This window comes from Nycticebus coucang, chromosome 6, assembly GCF_027406575.1.
Source record: "Nycticebus coucang isolate mNycCou1 chromosome 6, mNycCou1.pri, whole genome shotgun sequence".
Taxonomy (NCBI): domain Eukaryota; kingdom Metazoa; phylum Chordata; class Mammalia; order Primates; family Lorisidae; genus Nycticebus; species Nycticebus coucang.
In genome coordinates this window covers 32,642,454-32,657,298 of record NC_069785.1, presented here as the reverse complement: position 1 = coordinate 32,657,298, position 14,845 = coordinate 32,642,454, and the positions used below count along the sequence as shown (strand labels likewise).

The 14,845-nt window shown below is 40.2% G+C and overlaps 1 protein-coding gene across 4 annotated transcripts in view; it reads right to left on the bottom strand.

Moving 5' to 3' along the window:
- Positions 1-13,656, bottom strand: part of CHD8 (chromodomain helicase DNA binding protein 8) — a 65,217-nt gene extending 51,561 nt beyond the window's left edge. For 3 of the 4 annotated variants that reach the window (XM_053595075.1, XM_053595082.1, XM_053595081.1), the window contains exon 1: positions 13,584-13,655. The gene's annotated coding sequence lies outside the window, so the exon portion shown is untranslated. Of the gene's footprint in view, positions 1-13,583 lie in introns of all 4 variants that reach the window. The other variant, XM_053595077.1, reaches the window with a different exon arrangement.
- Positions 13,657-14,845: the final 1,189 nt, after the last annotated feature.

The following is a 14,845-nucleotide window of genomic DNA, read 5'->3' as shown; positions in this document are numbered from 1 at the left end:
GCTTGCATTCTTACCCTCTAACCCTTCAACATTGCTTTCTGGTTCCATGTGCCCTCTAACAGCCACCGAACTCCTATCCCTGAAACACACTCACTCCTCAACCCCAAACTCAGTCTCCTGCCTTCACTTCTCTTGAAATTCCAGCCGGTTTGACACACTGGTCAGTGTCCACTTGGCAACGCCACTGGAGACCACTCTAATTCCCAATGAGAATGATGGTATGCAAGCTTAAATTCCCTCAAAGAAAACTGTTATTAAAAACGGCTGCTAGACCTAGTTGTCTAATGTTAGGGAAAAAATAAACGAAAACTAAAAACAGCTCATTACCTTCTGACCACTAGTTTTGTCTGAAAAGAAACCAAATGCAACACTGAAATCCTATTTTCTGTACTCTGTGACACAAACTTGGCATTAGATCTCCTATTTTTAAAGACCCTTGCTCCTGTAAACAGCAATACTGTGTTCCCACTCATTCTAACTCAAAACCTTAAAGGTGCTCTGAAACCTCCTCCTGCATCCACTAGCCAATGATTTGCCAAGTCTCTTTGACACTCTTGCAACATATAACAGATATTGGAGGTGGCAAAGACTTTAGCTATCATAAGTCAACCTTCTTGTACAGATGAGAAAACTGAGGCTTAGAGAGTTGAATATTTGTGAAACTAAATGGCAAAGACAAGATTCATTTTATGTGACTCCTGTTTCTGCTGCCATTTTTTTTCCTCATCTGGGCCTTGTTAATATTGTTGCCTTTGAATTATATGCCATCTTTAAAGCTTACTTATTCTCTAAAATCTAATGATATAAAATTCATTATTTTATATAATTCATTCATTATTTCAGTATTTATTTAGTATATACCAATTAATCTGCTGGTACACGGGATCTAAAAATGAATAAGACAGAATCTCCACCTTCCACTCATAAAAGGTAAATTTGTGTTATCTTTGTGGGGAAAGACTAAAGAGTACGAACTATGACAACAGTGTCAAATGTAAACAATTACAATACAAGATGATACATGCAATGAAATCAGTAGGGGGTTATACAAGAACACACAGAAAAGGGACTTAGGACAAAAGGTAACAAGAAAGTAATTTCTTAAATGATGAGACAGAGTTAACTAGGGGGGAGGATGAAGTGGCCAAAAAGAAATAGTTGCTCAGAAAGCAGGGACAGTTAAGAGGAAAAGCAAAACAAAGCATGGCAACGAGGAACAAAATGAGGAACACAGAGGAAAGTTTCAGTAGTTCTTCAGGTCAGCCTTGCTACAGTATAAAATACAAAGAAGAAATTGCATAGAGATGAGACTAAAGGAGTAGGTAAAGGCCAGATCATGCAGGGTCTAAATACCCACCAGATTAAGGCATTCCTTATAGGTGGACAAGGAGGCACTGAAACATGTAATGATATGATCAGAACAACATTTTGTTTTTGTCTTTCTTAGAAACAGAGTCTTGCTCTATTGCCCAGGTTACAGTGCAATGGCACAATCTCAGTTCACTGTAACCTCAAACTCCTGGACTTGAACAACAACTCCTGCCTTAGCCTCCCAAGTAACTAGAGCTATAGGCATTCACCACAGTGCCTGGCTGATTCATTTTTTGTAGAGACAGGATCTTGCTATGTTGTACAGGCTGCTCTCCAGCCACTGGCCTCAAGTGATTATCCTGCTTTGGCTTCCCAAAATGTTGGAATTACAGGGTTAAGCCACTGTGCCTGGTGAGAACTAAATTTTGGTTAGATAGAGAAACAATTAGGAGGCTGTTGCGAGAGTCCAGAAAAGAGTTGCATAGTGGATATTTGCTCATTTTTTCTTCTGCTCAGCAACCAAAAGCCCCCTTTCTATATTATGGGAATAACTAAAGGTAAAAATTTTCAATGGAGGCTCGGCACCCATAGCACAGTGGTTACAGTGCCAGACAAATACACCTTGAGGTGGTGGGTTTGAACCCTGCCCAGAACAGCTAAACAACGACAACAGCAACAAAAAATAGTCAGGTGCTGTGGCAGGTGCCTGTAGTCCCAGATACTTGGGTGGCTCAGACAAGAGAATTGCTTAAGCTCAAGAATTTGAGTTTGTTGTGAGCTGTGAGGGTGACACAGTGAGCCTCAGTCTCAAAAAAAAAAAAAAAAAAAAATCTTTAATGGAAAGCTAGATTTTATCTTCTACTACAGAGCCTGGGGGGAAGGTCAGTCCTTTTGTCTGTCCCCTTCCTGGCAGAGAGAAAGTTTGCACCCGACCTAGGTTAGTTTAAGTGAATGCTGCCGCTTGCGAATATTTGACTTTGCAATCTAAAAGATCCAGGACCAATCAGTTAAATATTTGGCAGTGGTGGGCACTAGACTCTAATTGCAGCATCCATACAGACTGTTCAGTGGTATGATCTTGCTTTTTCTTTGGCCTTGCCTCCCTTGATTTCAGACCATTTTCTAAACTAGGTTCTCTAACATTCCCATTAATTCTGTGAGCCACAGGATATTCTTCCAGTAAATTCTCTTTCTGCTTAAGTTAGCCAAAAGTAATTTCTGTTGTTTGCAACCAAGAATCCTAACAAGATGATTAGGGCCCAAATTCTACCAACATGGTTCAAAAGACAACAATAAGATCACTTCTTAACCTTTTGGCTAAGATCAAGTGTAAAAGATAATGATTGCAAGGAAGGGATAGAGCCAGAAATACATAGGGGATAAAAATCAATAAAATCAGGGGTTCAGAGGGAAAGATGAATTCAGCCATATTGACTGAAATCCCTATAGCATGTTAAGTAGTGACATTCATTAAGAGTTTGGCTGTATGAGTCTAAAAGTCTGGCTTGGTAATAGATTTTGCGAGTTATCAGCATTAAAAGGTTCTTTTAAGAGTGGAGATTACCCAGGGAATGTGAAGAGTAGACCAAGTTCAAGAAAAACTGCACAAATACTGTAAGGGGACAATAGAATGTTGGTGTCTGAGAAGAACTGGAGAACCCATGCCCACTCCAAAGAAAGCTACTGCTATTCAGCTCTAATTAAGTATTGCCAAATGGTAGCACATATCCAAGGTTGTGAGAGAACTTAAGATTTTCCAAAGGAAAAAACAGAGTTTTAACTAGAACTTTACCTTAGAAATGCAGACAATGTAATCTAATCATTTGTATCCTCATACTAATCTGCATTAAAAAACCCTGAAATGTAGAGCTTTATAAAGAATCTTTTAGGGTTTAAACATAGGCAACTAATCTTTAAAAAACCTTAAACATTATGCAGGCTGATCAAAACACTTAGATGTAGCCAGGCGCGGTGGCTCACGCCTGTAATAGTAGCACTCAGGGAGGCCAAGGCCAGTGGATTGCCTGAGCTCACAGGTTTGAGACCAGCCTGAGCAAGAGTGAGACCCCCCATCTCTAAAAATAGCCAGGTGTTGTGGTGGGCACCTGTAGTCCCAGCTACTCAGGAGGCTGAGGCAAGAAAATCACTTGAGCCTGAGAGTTTGAGGTTGCTGTGAGCTATGACACTATGGCACTCTATGGAGGGCAACAAAGTGAAATTCCATCTCAAAAAAAAAGAAAAAGAAAACACTTAGCTGTAGATGAGCGGTTCTCAACCTGTGAGTGGTAACCCACAGGAACTATATTAAAGGGTGCAGCATTAGGAAGGTTGAGAACCACTGGTGTAGACCCACCTGTTTTCGAGACTTTTAGTAGAAGAAAAAAGCTAAGGGGGAATCCAGGATAATAGAATTTAAGAATCAGAATAATCTATGCCTTCTTAAGCATGTAGAAAGGAAAAGTTAAAGAAGAAGCAGAGTCCAAAGTCATAGAAGCAAAAAGAATAGAGATCTGCAGGGCATGAGTGATCAATTCTATCAAACAAAGCAAAACTGTCCAATGATGTAAGAACTTTACAATATCTACTGGATTTAATATCAAATGCCTTTCTGATACCTACTTTCCATTGTCAAGCCAGAAGTAATGTGTTCACATGAGCTTTCACATATTTTGTTTAGTCCTCTTTAAGGAGAACTATCTTCTATTTTTATTTTACTTATATTTGTGCATGGAAACATAATGAGTTTGTATGTTCAAGGATCCTGGGTTCAAATTTCTGTTCTATCAAGTAGATTAACATTTTTGAGTCTAGTTCATTACTCTGCATAAAGGGGATAACAGCAAATTACAGTTCCATTTCTGAGGATTAATGAAACATTTACCACTATACTTGACATAAAACTATTAAGTCTTAGAAGGTACTCAACAAATATTGTTGCATAGATAATTAACGAAAAAAATTGTTTTTGACCAATGTCCCTACTTACCTAGGATATGCTAACCAGCCTTAAAGGGGATCACAACCAAAATTAATGGCCTCCACAATAATTTAATTTTAGCAGGCTCATAACTATGAGTTTGAGTGTACACTCTAGCTCTAACTCTATATTAAACCTAATTTAAAGCCAACAGGAGTAATTACATTCTAGATTCTAGAGTTTGAAGATCATGTTCAACTAATTGGCTTTAGTCAGCCTAAGCCTGCTATAGATGTTCTATGTCACCGGTATACCTCTTTGAGTTATGAGACTTAAAAGACTCTTAGAGATCAAAAGAAAGAGTCATAAAGATTGCAGAAAATCTCACTTCCACTCTCAAATACATTTTTCCCATGGCTTCCAGCACACCACACTTTTTAGGTTCTCCTATTACCTCTTTAACCATTTCTTTACTATTCTTCTCCTATACCAACCCTTTAATTGTTTAAGTTCACTTTGGTCCCAGGCCCTTTTTCTTTTTATTCCATACTTTCTTTTCAAGGATGTCTAACCCAAATACACAGCCTTAATTATTATTCATTTATCTCTTCAACAAATTATCTTATGCTTATGTCTCTCATTTAAACCTCTGTGCAAGTGTCACACCTCTGAACTCCAGGTCTCTATCTACCTGCTTGCTCAATAGCTCTTCTTAGAAGTCACTCTAGTCTCTCCCACCCTCCTTCCACCAGCATGTATGCACATACAAAAAAGCTAATCATCACCTAGCACCTCCTATCCAGTCATGGTTTCAGAGACCAGAAACTTTCTTCCTTACAATCCACATCCAATATTTTGAAATCCTATCTTTGCCTTCTAAATATCCTTCAAATCCATCTACTTCTGCTTCTATTGCCATTTAGCTGAAAGACAGCCAATTTATCATCTTCACTTCCTTGGACTCGTATAACTACCACCTTCTCCATTTTTGCCTATTAATAAATAAGAATTCAAAGCTTGGCTGGGCGCCTGTAGAACAGTGGTTATGGCGCCAGCCACACGCACTGAGGGTGGTGGGTTCGAACCCAGCCTGGGCCAACTAAACAACTGCAAAAACAACCAAAAAAGGTAGGCGTTGTGGCGGTGCCTGTAGTCCCAGCTACTTGGGAGGCTGAGGCAAGAGAATAGCTTAAGCCCAAGAATTGGAGGTTGCTGTGAGCTGTGATGCCACAGCATTCTACGGAGGGCAACATAGCAAAACTGTCTCAAAAAAAAAAAAAAAAGAATTCAAAGCTCATTTCAGTATCAAGCTTTTTTTTTTTTTTTTACAGAGTCTCACTTGTTGCCCTTAGTAGGGTGCCGGGTGGCATGTCACAGCTCACAGCAACCTCAAACTCTTGGCTTCAAGCGATTCTCTTGTTTTAGCCTCCTGAGATAGCTGGAACTACTACAGGTGCCCGCCACAATGCCTGGAAATTTTTAGAGTCTGGGTCTCACTCTGGCTGAGGCTGTTCTTGAACCTGTTAAGCTCAGGCAATCCACCCACCTCCACGGCCTCCCAAGTACTAGGATTACTGCGCCTGGCAGCAACACCAACTCCTCAAAGAAAAGCTTTTTTTGACAAATAACAGCTGGATGTAAATTTATATGCTAGGCACTATTTCAAGCAATGAAAGTATATGAACATATTTAAATTTTTTGTTGTTGTTGTTGTTGCAGTTTGACAGGGGCTGGGTTTGAACCCGCCACCCTCGGCATATGGGGCCAGCGCCCTACTCACTGAGCCACAGGCGCCGCCCTGACATATTTAATTTTTAATAAGACTGAAATAATTACCTTTATTTCACAGATGAGGAAACTGAGGCACAAAGAGATAAATAACTTGCTCAACATCCTACAGTTAGTGTAAAGTGTGGCTCCAAAAGTCACATCCTTAACCACCCTACTACACTGTGCTCTAGAGGTTACATGCTACTATTATAAATTCTCTTGTAGCATCTAGTACTTTTCTTTTGTAATAGAGATTAAATAACTGATAATATAATTGTTGGATGCCCACTCTCCCTCCCCTATTTAAATGCAAGATCCCAAAAGGCAAGAACTGTAATCACTTGTTCATTACAATATATATCCTCTGCTTATCAGGTGGTAATGGGCATTCAGGGCACTTTTGTTGAAGGAATGCATTGAATTTCCAGCCAAAGGCTAGTGGGACTGAGGCTGTTGAGGTTTCCAAGCAAAAGAAATGGCTTCCCTCACTCAGACTAAAGTGACAGCAAATAGGCAACAGCACGTTTTCCTACCAGAAACATTCAGAAGAGATATCATAACAAGCATTTTCACTTTTTACGACCTGTGGCAGACACAGCTTTTACATATAGCACTATACATAAAAGACTGTTTTCTTTTTTTTTTTTTTCAGAGAGAAATATTATTTATTAAGGCCTAATCATTCCAGGGAGGGGAAAAGTCATCACACATAATAATGTGGAAATCAGCCAGCCCAGCCCAGCCATGCTCAGCCCAGGAGAAGACGAGTGTCTCTAGGAGGCTGTGGTCTGGGAAGCCTCATGGTCCATTTTCTGCAAAGCCAGCAGCTCCCAATGGGGTCTCCCCAGTGCTTAAGGGCTGAGCTGGGCTGCCCAGTCCCAACCACGTTCCTCAGAAGATATGTCCACACCAGCTTATTGGCTTCTTTGCTGAGCACCTCTGAGAAAAGACTATTTTCTAATAGCATGATACTATTGAAAGTAATGAAATTTTGGTTATCCCTTTTAGGCTTAGGACCATAATGCCTCAGCGGTGACCAATTTAAAGCTGTGACAAGAAGCACATGGATGACCTTATACCCTTGTGACATAAAATTGGGCATGGATTCATTTTTTGAAGTCAAACTCAATGTATATTTTTTTCTAGTAAACCCCCTAGTGTTTTGTTTGAAAATAGAAAACGAGAGCCCAATCTTTAAGGAATATTGCCCTTAGGACAAGTTAGACTAGATCTAGGTAAGTTTCTCTTCCACGGCTCATGGTCACCAAGGAGAAATATTCCGGGTTTCAGATGAGGAATATCAACTAAGTCACTATATCCACCTTGTTTCACTTTTGGGCATCCGACATAATTAACAATATATATAATTTAGGTTTCAGAGTCTTGATACTCTTCATGCTACCCCACATGCATCTCTGCATGCCCTATTTTAAGTGGGCCAGATACATATAATTTGTTCAGCCTAACAAAAATATAAATATTTACTTAATTCAACTAGAGGCTATGAGGAATTGTTTTCATTGCAACATTTTTGTTAAAGTGGTGGGGGGGAGGGAAGAGAAGAAATATTATAAAGTACAGTTATTACTTGTGGCTCCAGGCACAAAAACTAGCCGAGTGACATGGGAGTGACAAAGATTTAGTGAGCTAAACTGACTTGCCCACTAAATGATACGCAAGATCAAATGATTTTCCTCCATAGAGCTTAAAGTATTTCACATAATCTTATCTTCAAAATAACTAAGTTAAATAAAAGAAACAAACTATTATTCTTTTTCCTTCTAACAAAGATACAAAGAGAAATTTTACATTCTCAAGGTTCTACAATTACTGAAGGTACAGCTTTAACAGGCTACTGAATGCCTACCTATCTAGTATTATGGTCAAAGATAGTTCTGCCACAGGGGTGAGCAGTGGACTTTTAACTGGAGGAAGGGCTTTGAGGTCAGATTCATCAGTCCTACTCTTGGTTAAGTTACTTAACTGCACAAAGTCTTGTTGCTTTTTTTCTTCTTCTATAAAATGAAGCCAACACCACATACATTTCAGGGTTATTCTAAATATTAAAATATATGTTTGGCACATAGTAGGCAAATAAAAAGAAATTTATCATTCCCCATACAATATTTTAAAACAGTACCACAAAAGCCTTCTCTTAATGCAAAATTACTCCTTAGAGAATTGGCAGAGTTGATCTGCTAAGCAGAATAGAGATACTGAAATAGATGTAAAGTTTTTCAATTAGAATAGCAAGACTGCTGGGCAGGATGAAAGAATTCTAGCACTACCATGCTGAGAAAGCAGTCCAACCCTTTAACCTCACAACCATGGAACAGATTTCAACCAGCACTGGTGATCTAGGGCAACATCCCAGGTAATTCAACTAATCACTTTTATGTTTTAGAAATATACCCATGTCTATTTCATAAGTACTCCAATTTATTTCACATTACCTGCTTGTGGTAACTTATAGTTTTCTAACTAGGCTGTCCCTTGGTACTTCACATGCTCAGATCCAGTTGCCTTAGCTTTCGACTCCCCTGACTTTCAGGAGAGCAGTAAAAGGAAGTAACCATTACCTATACTATATATTTAAGACCTCATTAAAAAAGGTCCCAACAGGAGGCATATTGGAAAAACAGGCAAAAAAAGCACTACATTTTATAGGAGAATTGATATGCAAATAAAGGAAGAGCTGACTAATGCGCCCCTCACCCCAGGAAGGGGTGGGGTGTAAGGAATGACTGAGTACTGACTAGAAGAAATGAAGAATAAAACAGTGAAAGTTCAGTGCTCTTGAAACTTGGAAGCCTCTATCAAAAATCTTCTTTCATGCAGTTTACTTAGGTAGATGTATACCTGATGAAATCATGTTCCAAACACAAAAGTCTATTATTATTTGGGCTCTAAATAGGCAGCTAAACTACAAAAATCATTGCTTTTTTCTACCACAAACCAAAAAGAAATTTTCACAACACTAAAGGGACAATGTACCAATGAATATCCACATCCCAAAGGAGTAATTCCTAAAGATGTCGTGCATCCCCAAAATATGTGGTGGAAGAAAAAACTGAAAGCAGGAAGTTCCAAAGCTTTCTATATTGACCACAAGAAACAATTTGAGAAACATTAAAAACTTCTTTCTTCTCAAATGAAATTAAGAATTCTGCTACTATGTATCCTTTCTCCGAAAGTTACTGACATAGTCTTAGAAGAGTTACAGATTCTCAAAACAAAAAGGTATTATTACAGAACTACTAACTACTGGCATATTGGGACATTATCAAAAGGATTAGCACTAACACATTTGAAGTGCTAAGATACAGGAGAGAAAAGAAGGACAGTCTTGGAAATTATTACCTACTAATTTCAGTGGCATGCTGTTTAATTATCTTTTAAAAATGAACTGAAGTCTGAAAAACACCAAATAAAGTGAAGCCACATACCATATAGTACTCTGGAAATACTGAGAGGAAATAAAATCAGGAATGTTTTACCATTTCAATGGAAAAGTCAACCCTTTCTTTAAAATTATGCATAACAGTAAGTTAATTGTTCTCAGAACTCTTTTGAAGCAAATTAGTGAGGATATACTATAGGATAATCTGAATTTGAAGAGGCTAGAATGTTACCTAGGTTCCCTACACAGCTCCACAGCTTGGAATACATTCCTGTATCCATCCCTGTTAAAGACAAATATAAAGGAATAATCCATGCCAGGCTAATTTCTATCAATGCCTGCTGGATTTCTGATATTGTGTAACATGTAATTAGTGTGTAAAAACTGACTGTTTTATTTTTTAAAGTCTTCTGCTATAATCTGAAAGGAAGAAATAAGGTATTTTAAAGTTGTCATTTTGCTTCAAGTTATATTAAACAACTAAGAGCCTTGGGAAGGAAATAAAGTTAATAGGTAATAAAAGGGTAAAAGAAATGTTACCCAAAAAACAGCTTAATGAGACACCTCAGAGATTAACATACTTTGTAGTTTAAAATACTCAGTAACAGGCTCAGCACCTATAGTACAGTGGTTATGGCGCTGGCCACATGCACCAAGGCTGGCGGTTTCAAACCCGCCTGGGCCACCTAGACAACAATGACAACAAAATAGCCAGGTGTTGTGGCGGGCACCTGTAGTCCCAGTTACTTGGGAGACCGAGGCAAGAGAATCTCTTAAGCCCAAGAATTTGAGGTTGCTGTGAGCTGTGACACCAGTGCAGTCTACTGAGGGCAACATACTCTGTCTCAAAAAAAAAAAACCAAAAAACTCAGTAACAACAGAGGTGAACTTATTTTACAATATAAATACAATGAAAACTTTGTAGGCAATATAGAGCTAAAAACACACCAAAAAAGAACTAAATTATGACTTTATACATATCCACAAAACTGAGAGCTGGGGGAGGGGAGTTAGATTAACTGCATTAGAATGCAATAAATGATTAAATAAACTTGTAGGCAACAGCAAACAGTTCAAACAATAGCTTCATTACATGAAAATACAACTGTCACTTGGGTATTAAGTATGAAAGGAACCACATCAGGTTCTCAGGCAAAAAGACATAATGTCAGTGAATTAAAACGAAGCAAAGAAAATCCTTAATGGGGGAGGTGAAAGGAAGACCAACATTGTGAAGCAAAAGAAAATATTCATTAAAGAGGGGATATAAAAAGTCAATCTGAGGAAGATTTAAAAACATAATGGTTTATCAATGAACCAAATGCTAAAGGCAAAATAGTAAATACTGGCTTGGATGATCACAGCAGTGGCAAGGGCAGGTCACTCAAAGACAAGCAGATCAGGGACTCCCTCAAATTCAAGTCCAGAAGGAGAATGACTTCTAGAGATGAGGGTGGAGACTTCAAAGAAATGTCTGTCTTCTGTCTTTCTCCCAGATATTAAGCTAAGTTCAAAAGATAGCTTAACTCTTCCAAGGCTATGGACATACTATTGCTAAAGCATTTAGCATTCATCTGAATGTTACAATCCTTTCACAAATATCAAATAGTATTCTTTCAGTAGCAAACAAAATTTGGCACCCACAAATTAATCTTAAGCAATAGTTTTGCAAAGAAAAATGTCACCCTTTTCAAAGATGTGTATAATGGTTTTTTAAAAAGAATGATCTCCCCTTCACCATCTATTAACTATAAGAAACTTGACCTTTCAGCTTGGCGCGTGTGGCTCAAGTGGCTAAGGTGCCAGCCACATATACCTGAGCTGGTGGGTTTGAATCCAGCCTGGGCCTGCCATATTACAATGATGGCTGCAACCAAAAAATAGCCGGGCATTGTGGCGGGCGCCTGTAGACCCAGCTACTTGGGGGGCGGAGGCAGGAGAATCGCTTAAGCCCAGGAGTTGGAGGTTGCTGTGAGCTTTGATGCCACAGCACTCTACCCAGGGCAACAGCTTGAGGCTCTGTCTCAAAAAAAAAAAAGAAAAGAAACTTGGCCTTTCATATAAAATGGCAATATCTTCTTTTTACTCTACAGTGGTAGGTACCACAATGCCGAGATTTCTCCTCCCCATCACTGAGGGGTGCCATAGAGAAGAGTGTTCCAGGAAATATAAGATCTGTGTTTCCTACTGATTGACAAGCAGCACAGCAGATACGTTTTCTAGCCACATCTAAATGGATTTTGTTAACTTGAAAACTGATAATGAAATCAAAAGACCAGATGTACAGGAAAGATCAAACATATGGAAGGTGAGAACTGTTCAAATGCGATATATCCTCTTTAATCTCTTATCCCAATTACTCCTTTGGTATTTTGATTTTAAACCTTCTCTCAAGCCTGCCTATTTATACACACCTACCCTCTCTAGGGCCAGTGTCCTCAACCTTGCCTTGCAGACCCATTAGCATGCCACTCTTGCAACAGAAAGTCTTCTTAAATGGACGCGATTGTTTTTCTTTAATGACTCTCATTAAGAGTTGAGATAATTCCAAAATATTTGAAATAAGAAGTCTCCCACTCTGGCCCTAGAAGGTTGACCATATTAGTTTTGAAACCTATTAGGTAGAGGGGCATGGTGGCTCACGACTGTAATCCTAGCACTCTTGGCAGGTGGATTGCGTGAGCTCAGGAGTTTGAGCCCAGCCTGAGCAAGAGCAAAACCCAATCTCTACTAAAAATAGAAAAACTAGCTGAGGTTGTGGCTGGTGCCCATAGTCCCAGATACTCAGGAGGCTGAGGCTAGAGGATTGCTCAAGTCCAAGTGCTTGAGGTTGCTGTGAGATATGTTGATGCCACCACACTCTACCCAGGGAAACAAAGTGAGTCTCCAAAAACAAACAAACAAACAAAAAATACTATTGGGTGTCCTTGGCGGTGCCTGTGGCTCAAAGGAGTGGGGTGCCGGTCCCATGTGCCGGACATGGCAGGTTCAAACCCAGCCCCGGGGAAAAACTGCAAACAAACAAACAAACAAAAAAAACTATTGGGTGTCCAATATACAATAAATCCCCAAGCAGAAGACACAATCTAATTAGCAGAAGACATTGTCCAAAATACAAACAGAGGACATTGTTCAAATCTAATGTGCCCTGCACCAGATGGAACCTCAGCGGATGCTAAAGATACCCTAGTCTCCGAGTCTACAAATTCAGGAAAACATGGACATTAAATCAACTATGGATGTGGGATGATGGTAGAATGCAGCAGACACCGAAATGCAGCTCCCCTGGATGGTACTGGAAGGGTTCTACCATATGTATTCTTGAAAAGAAAAACGAGTTTTGAATCTTCGACTTCTTGCTCATTTTGCTCAGCCATTGGAAAGACTGGTCCCCTACATACTTATGTGAAAACCTTAATCACCTCAGAACTGCCCCTTAAAAGGCAGGAGCTGCTGCATTTGCACAGCAGCTGCGGAGAAATTCCCTGCAACACTAAAGACAGGTAAATAAAGACACTGCATTCACCCCGAGGAGGGGGAGGGGTCTTTTTCCAATAAATAGTTTACATAATGCAACCCAGGGAGAGAAGAGAGCTCCGCACACCTGTCAAGGAGATGCAAGGCTTCACCTCCTCTCTTTCCACCATCTCTAAACACTCTCCAACAGCCTGTTCTTCACTCCCACAAGACCCACAGACATTACACCTAAGAATGAGTAACAATCTGCATATGCTCATCCCCTGCTTTTACCCACCTTTATTACTAAAATACAAAAAGAAAAAGGGAAAAAGGAAGTAAAAGATCTTAACCTCTCACTTCTGGGTCCAAAGTGAGTTTTCCCTCCTCTGAAGCGGGAAGGAGAACGGGCGCTGCCTCAAATCTAACTACGCCCAGCAAAGCAATGACAAGCTATAAAAACTCCTCAGCGACCCAGGCAGCCTCCTCACGGCTTGGCTTAGCTGGGACCCCGCTGCCCGGCAGCCACTCTCTCCCCCGGCCTCTCACAAAGGAGAATGGTTCAGTCCAAAGCATCACCCAACACCTGATCCCTCACAAGTGGGGGAACAGGAAAGGCGGTGGAAGGGAGGGGAGGAGGAGGAATGATTGAAATCAATTCTAAGAACCTTAGCTTTTGCAAAGACTACTAGACCACCAATAAGGAGCAGGCGTGAGCGGGATGCCTACCTGATCAAGTCACAGTGCTTCCTCTCCAGTCAGCGTTTCAACTCACCCTCTCCGAGAACAAGGCGCCTTCCGGCGGAGCATGGCCAGCCCTCACCTCAATCTAGCTTGCTAGTAGTCCATTCGCCCTAGGCTCCACCCCCTCCGCCCCCACTCACCAATGGCAGAGCTGAAGCCGGGCCTCTTCTAGCGGGGTAGTGTGAGCGCTATCCAGGAAGTCTCTTGAGGATGGAAGGCCCTAGGGCTCAGAAGGGTACGTAGGCAACCACAGATATGCCTGATTGAAAATAAAATCTGGCGGCAGCTCGCCTCTGACGGTTCAGTTTACTGGCAGCCAGGCCCTCAGCATCTTATTTTGACCCCCGCCGTTGGGGGCGCTCTGAACTAAAACAACACTTAGTTACCTGTTTCTGGGAAGCCATCTTGGATCGGGCTGGTGCCTTGGGGGCGGGGACAGAGAGCGCTTAAAGAATTTGAAGTCCTTTTCGGCATTCCGTCCGACTATTTAGGTCGGGACCCAACTTCCCTCGTATGTATATTGTCAAGATGTCCTTCGGTCCCGAGGAGAAATTCCGCAATAATGTGTGTGGTTAGAGGCAACCACCGCCACTCTCACTTAAGAAGCAATTTTAAATCAAAGAAAATTAATTCCTCGAATGAGAGTGAATATTGCAAGTTCCCAGAGTAATAATCCGTTAGACACTTCACTCCTCAGAATATCACGTAAGTTATTTATTCTAGATGCTTCTAATCTTCATGCTTCACCTGGAAATTTTCCAGAGTTCTGACTTTGGCAGTACAGAGCACGGGGAATAAGTTGGAAAGAAAGAACAGGATTTAAGTAAGAATTCCAAATTTTAAAAAATTTTATAAAAGGCCTAAAATTAATCATCAGATCCAAACTACAGATAATGCAAACGATACAGGCTTGAAGGATGCATTTTATGTAAGGAGCAGGAAGACCTTTAGGGGGCAGCCTTGGAAACATTGGCTGGAGAGAGTAATTATCTAACAACTGTATTTAAATTTTAAAAGAAACGATTTCATTGTAGGTGAAATTCTTTTGTACACGATGAGAAAGTTTCCCTGTTATTTCCTCGTCTAAACGTCTGCTGCTATTACAGTTTACTTAAGAAATCTTTTTAAGCACGTGAGTGAAGAGAGTCCTTCCAGAATTTCTCAAATATGCAAGTAACATAATTGCATGGTCTTACGTGATAGGAGCTCAGAGGCGCTCAGAGGCCTTAAGGAGTCATATGATGACT